Genomic DNA, 6,387 nt, shown 5'->3' with positions numbered 1-6,387 from the left:
GTTGAGTGCAGCACTGAAATCTGTTAAAACAAGTATAGAGACATGTCCTTTGTCTGAAGCAGTTAGAAGGTCGTAGTAATTTTTACCAGTGCCATCTCTGTGCTATGATGCATTCTAAATCTTGACTGAAAGTCCGCAAATAGACTATTGCAATTTAGAAAATCACATAACTGATTAGCAACTACTTTCTATAGGATCTTGGAGAGAAAGGGAAGATGGTCCATCGTTGGCTAAGACCTCAGGATTGAGGATGTTATTTTTCCAGGTTTTATCCCAGCTACTTTAAATGACTGTGGTACATTACCTGTTGATGAAAATAGAAGTGGTGATTGCAGGATCTGTGTCAGGTGTGTAGGAAGCCACAGGTGTCCTGACGATGAGGGAGAAAGAACCAGGAGTGCCACACCCACTCAGCACAGGACAGGACAGACAAAAAACAAAAAAAACACAAGGGAGAGGGAAACAGACAGACTGGAGAGAATATGGCTTAGCTGAAAAGACCTTAAACATTAATTGTTGGAGGTCTCTAGGATAAAAACAGTCCAAGTACATTTGCCAAGTGTTATTAGGTTGTTCTTTCTAGTGGTCCTGCAACTAAATGTGAACTGTTTGAAGTTGAGGACATAAGGTGATTAATTTCATCTTCAGTTGTTCTAATTTTATCACTAAAGAAGCTAATAAAGTCATCACTGCTCAGAGCTATAGGAATAGATGGCTCTCTGTTAGCCTGGCTATAGTGCTGAAAAGAAACCTTTGGTTGTTCTTATTTTCTTCTATTTGTGATGAGTAATAGGGTGATCTGGCATTTTGCTGCTTATCCATGTTGTACTTCTATGTCTGGTCATCATCAGTCATGTCATCTTCATCCGTTTCCTTTTCTGCCATGACATCAACAAGTACTTTTGGGATGATGTTGCCTTCAAACCATAGTGGTTCTAGCTAGCCCGTCAACACTTTGTTGAATAGGCTTGGTAACTGTGAGTCATATACATACTCATTTAAACTTGAAACAGCTCTGACAAATTCAGTTGTCAAAAGTGCTTCATTGGTCAGCAACTCAGAACAAGAGGCAGCCTGATGGAGCAATCTTCCACAGTGACTGGAACCAAGATCTTAGTTCCTGTGTAGATGCAGAAGCACTTTCCTCAGCACAGCCTACACAAGAGTCCTGTGCAGATATTGACTCCCCAACTCCAGAACAGCCCACCCAAAAATTGAATCCTAACACTCAGCCTACAAAAAAGCGATCATTAGGAAGTCCTGCCAAAAAGTTGCCAACTTACTACAAACGGGAACTATCTGAACAAATACAATGCAGTTCAGTTTAACAAAGCACCACAAACCCCAGCCACCCATATGAACACAGTTGAATCACCAGCTCTCCACATGAATTTAAACAATTGCTACAGATAGACTTAATGAAGCAGCAAGGGTTCATGTTAGAATGGTTATGCCTATCACACTGCATTCAATTTTCAGTTTTCTTAAACTGGCAACTAAGTGTCGTGCTTTAACAAGACTTAGAGACTTAGACTTCTCTTTATTAATCCTTTTGGGATAACTCCCACAAGGAAATTGAAAATTCCACAAGCAGTTTTAGCAAGAAAAAAATAAATGAAAAAGACAGTACAAAGACGACAAAATAACAGTAATAATAATAATAACAATAAGAACATTTGTCAATAACAAGACATTTAAAAAAAGACCATACACCATAATCAAAGTGTCAGTGTTGAGTCCAATGTTAAAGTGACCAGGTATTAATGTAAGTCTAGGCGTGTATGTATGTATGTATGTATTCTCCTCTCTGTCCCATTCCTTCCTCCCCCCGAGTGAGGAGTTGTGCAGTCTGATGGCTGAGTGACAGAGGAGTCCTTAAGTCTGTTGGTCCAACACTTGGTAAGGAACAGCCTTCCACTGAACAGGCTCCTCTGGGTGCTGATGATCGTGTGCAGGGGGTGGCTGGCATTGTCAGTAATGTCCAGCAGTTTGTCCAGTGTCTTCCTCTCTGCCACGTCACCATTGAGTCCAGCTTCATGCTGACCACAGAGCCAGCCCGAAAGGTGATTTCACTAGCCTACATATCTTTAAACACTCTCTGACAACTGCTGAAAATAAACCTGCTTGAGTTGTGTGAATTAATGAACAGAACACCAACTAAATGAATTTCAAAGAATAAATACAGTGTTTCACGTTCTTTTATTGTTTAATGCTATAGTCTGACAATAGTCTCAACTCTTCAAAAGTTCAAAAAGGCATAAAGTAGCTTATAGGCTGGTAAGGGATGACAGTTTGTTGGTGGACACATCCCTTGTATCAATTATGGACAACTGGGGTTAAGATACGTTCTTTTGTTGACTTTTAATTTTTTAATAACAACCTTACTTGGTCTTTTAAATTGAGCCATTTGTTCATAAAATGATAGTATTGTGGAAAGGTTTGTTTCTGTAACTTTATTAAAAAAAGTGAAATTTCCATTCTAGATTCATCACCCATAAAGTTGATCTTTTCAGGCTTCTTTTTTTAAATCTTAATGATTGATTCTTCTCCGGTCCACATTTTGACATTATACTTTCTTTGTTGTAATATTCTCATATTTTAAGATACGGATTTTGGATTTCCGTGAACGCTGTAATCATCAAGACTAAAACAAAAAAAGGCCTGAAAAATTTTCTTTTATGTGTAATGAATTTAGAACATGACAAAGTTTCACTTCAACTTTTCCACTGTATTTTAATTTTATGAGATGTACCTGTAGAGTCCTTGATATTTCCGTTTGTAAGTTTTTAACCTGCAGCTGTTCACAACTCCATCCTTGAATCTAGACACCAAAGGAGGCTCCGGACCGGTCAGCTGGAGTAGATGATTGGAAGTGGAAGAGAAGGGGGAGGGTTGCACTCTTGGCCTGCAATGACAGCTGAATAGCAAAGAAAGAAACAAATATTTAAAGCAGGGTTATGACTCTGTGATTGGCCCTTTCCATTTGTATACACTTCTGATTGGTTTGGCCTGAAGGTGTTCAAGTTAGGTAGAGCATTGATTAAGAGTGAGGTCTTCTTGAGAGGATTTAGAATGAGATACATTTATTTTAGCCAAATTTTCAAATATGTGCTTAAAATGATGAAAGTGGATGGGAACCCGGCTTTCTATAGGCCAGGGAGTCCATCCACAGTGTCATGAAGATGGCTGAAAAGATCATCAGATATGCTCTTTGTGTATAAGTTCTACCAGACCAAGTTTCAAGGCGCATGATGTAGGAACACACTTGCTGTTGTGCCTCCAGCAGTCTGATCGTCTGTGCTGCCAAGACCTGCACAATCAAAGCTTCTACACACAAGCTTTGCATTCGCTGAACAGTCAGTTAAGGCTACTACCAGTTGAAGGACTTGAATTTCACTATTTACTTTATCGTCATTAGGCCACTTGTACTCTTACCTACATTTCCTTTCAGCTACTAATGTAGGATGTAGGCCTAAGATGTGGCTCAGTGGCAGAGTGGTTGCCTGCCAATCAGAAGGTTGGTGGTTTGATACCTGACCCTGCAGTCCCATGTCCTTGGACAAGACACTGAGCCCTGAGGTTCCCCCAATGCTGTGCCATCAGTGTGTGTTTATCTGATGAGCAGCCTGTACTATGTAAAAGAGCTAAGACTAGAAAGCGCTATGTACGAACAGTCCATTTACGCATGTTGGTGGCCTAGTTCCATAAATGCATTGTTGGTATTGATGTACACTTTAAGTCTTCAAAGTTCAAAGTTCTTCAAATATCTCTAGATATGCATGTGTACTTTAATCAAGTCCTTAAAACGTCTAAACGTATTGTGTGAGTGGAAATCTTGCTTGATGTTTGGATTGTGCTCTTCAAATCAACTGGATTACATTATGTTCTATTATGTAAATAAAGGTAGGGGGAAACACTGACGTTATTTACTCAATATGTAGCAATACCGTGATTTCCATCTAAAGTAGCCCATTCATTTTGCGAGATGAAAGTCTGTGGTTTTAATTTTTGGAAGTTAGAACACTTATTTTACCAAGAGCAATTAAGTGGCCGTTACTTAATTGTGTATAATGCGAACGTTTCACAAATGATAACCAATTCAATGAAAACACAATGCAGTTTATCTGCCTACAAGTTCAGTTTACCGCTGGCCGTACTAATAGAAAAACAGACCTCTCTCAAATCCACCAAGCTTTGCTAATACTTGTGTTGGGTTGGATTCACGTGCTCTGTTCTGTCTGTCTGTGGTCTGGCGCGTTGTGAGACGCGTACTGCTCCCCGTAAAAAGCAGCGCTGTATGAGCATTCAGCGCTTTTTATGTTGTTTTGCCATCAGATGACCTAAAAAACGGTGTTCTGACCCTTCCAAATGGGCTAAGAAAGTCATAAAGTGATCAATTTGGCGTTCAATAGCAGGGCAGGGGGTCCTTCTGCGCTTGCAAACAAGTGGAACCTGTCACTACTTCTCTGTTCAGCGCGCTGCGGGACCTCATTGCCCGCTAATCGTTCATTCTGTCCTGTCTATAATTCTGTATTTTTAAATTGTTGCATGCAGCTGTGAGACGCTTTTTTGTGTTTTGTTTCTATTTTTATTTTTACATTTTAACGTTTTTATCAGCACTTGGGAACTTCTTTGTTCCGCACTTTGGTCAGCTTAAGACAAGTCAATGTATGACAACGCTATATCTTATATATTTTCAGGCTGAAAAGTGGATTTTATATTGAAGTGAAGATAATGGGTAGACGCTCAGTCTAGGTGCTAGTTCTTGGTTTATCATCAGGTTCACTCAGGTGTGTCGGCCAGAACACCACTTAAGGCCGCTTATTCCAGAGTACGAAATGAAGAGCTGAGAGGTAGTTCTCATTCTGGTTATTTATTTTCTCTTCTCTTCAATTGTGAGGGTGTGTGTATGTGTGTGTGTGTGTGTGGTCTCTATAAAGAGGGAAACAAATACAAATGAATAAAGGAAACATATGAATACACTCATTCCTCCTTATGCCCTAATATACATTGCCATACAACAAATAAACAATAGTCAGAATACGACTATATATCTCTAACTCTAATAATGCAAACAGAGAATAAGGATTCAATCACTTCTCATATGGCTTTTCTATAAGTTACCGATAACATAAATGGCACTTCTTGTATAATACAATTTAAAGCCTCCAACTATCTAAACGGCTGGATGCCTTTATTGTGAAAACCCCGGACCGGATGCTATGTTCTGTTCGAGCTAGCTAAGCCTTGGCAGAGAAGCCTCGACAGCGGCACACATAACAATATTTAACACTACTTACTTCGTTTTCTACACAACCACAAAGTATTGCACAACCATGACAACAAGAAGTAACAGTAGAAACGTGTTTGAACACAGCGTTACATATCTTGGCCCGACGCCAGGTGACAGGGCTGCCAACTTTTCCCCAAACCTTGGAGTGAGATTTGGGTGGGCCAACCTATATTTTGCCGTGTACAAAGCAATTTCTTTGGCTTTCAGAGGCCCATTTGGGTCTCCGGTCTCTGACAAAGTTGAGAGGAGGCTGTACGCTCCTCATCATCTGAGGTCTACGCACGGATGCAACGCGTCACTGCCCACAGCAGAGCGGGTCCGCTAACATGAACTGAAGTTGCTACATTAGCCGCGCTGCTCACCTCTATTGTTACAGAGAGAGTGGTCACGAAGCGACGGACGGGCTGTGATACTCAGAGCTCATACCTGGAGCCAGGGAAATGCACATGGGATGGATCGTAAAAAAAATGTTCTGTTTGCGACATTTCGAAACTTCCACAGTCAGGGAGCGCTCTTGAACCCCCTCATAGTCTCTGAAAGCACTATAGTCGATCACAAGTGGCTCAACAGGTAGATGTATAGACAGAGGTGGGTAGTAACGAGTTACATTTACCCCGTTACAGTTACTTGAGTACGTTTTCGAAAAAATTGTACTTCTAGGAGTAGTTTTAAATCACTATACTTTTACTTTTACTTGAGTAGATTAGTGAAAAATAAACTGTACTCTTACTCCGCTACAAGTCTACAATGAGCTTGTTACTCGTTACTACGCTTCATAGTTTTTACCCCCGCTTACGTCTCATTTTAATGTTTTATTTTGACAGAGAGAGAGAGTCTTCCGCTGAAGGCTCTGCCACGTGACTGTTCTTCACCAATCACACGTCGTTGTGCAGTCACGTGACCACACTCGTTTCAGCAGCGGGACAGGTTAGCCCATAGACATATAAAGAGGTTAGCTTTACAGTCGTAGCAAAGCAAAGATGCAGAATCAAAAGTCGCCAAGGCAACGCAGACCAGGATCATAGACCGTATATATATTGATGGACAGAGCATCCGGTTCGGAAAAGTGCAACCACTGCGGAAGTAACTTAAAC

This window comes from Etheostoma cragini, chromosome 16 (assembly GCF_013103735.1).
Source record: "Etheostoma cragini isolate CJK2018 chromosome 16, CSU_Ecrag_1.0, whole genome shotgun sequence".
In the NCBI taxonomy this organism is placed as follows: Eukaryota; Metazoa; Chordata; class Actinopteri; order Perciformes; family Percidae; genus Etheostoma; species Etheostoma cragini.
The sequence above is the reverse complement of the archived record's forward strand: the minus strand, read 5'-3'. Positions refer to the sequence as shown.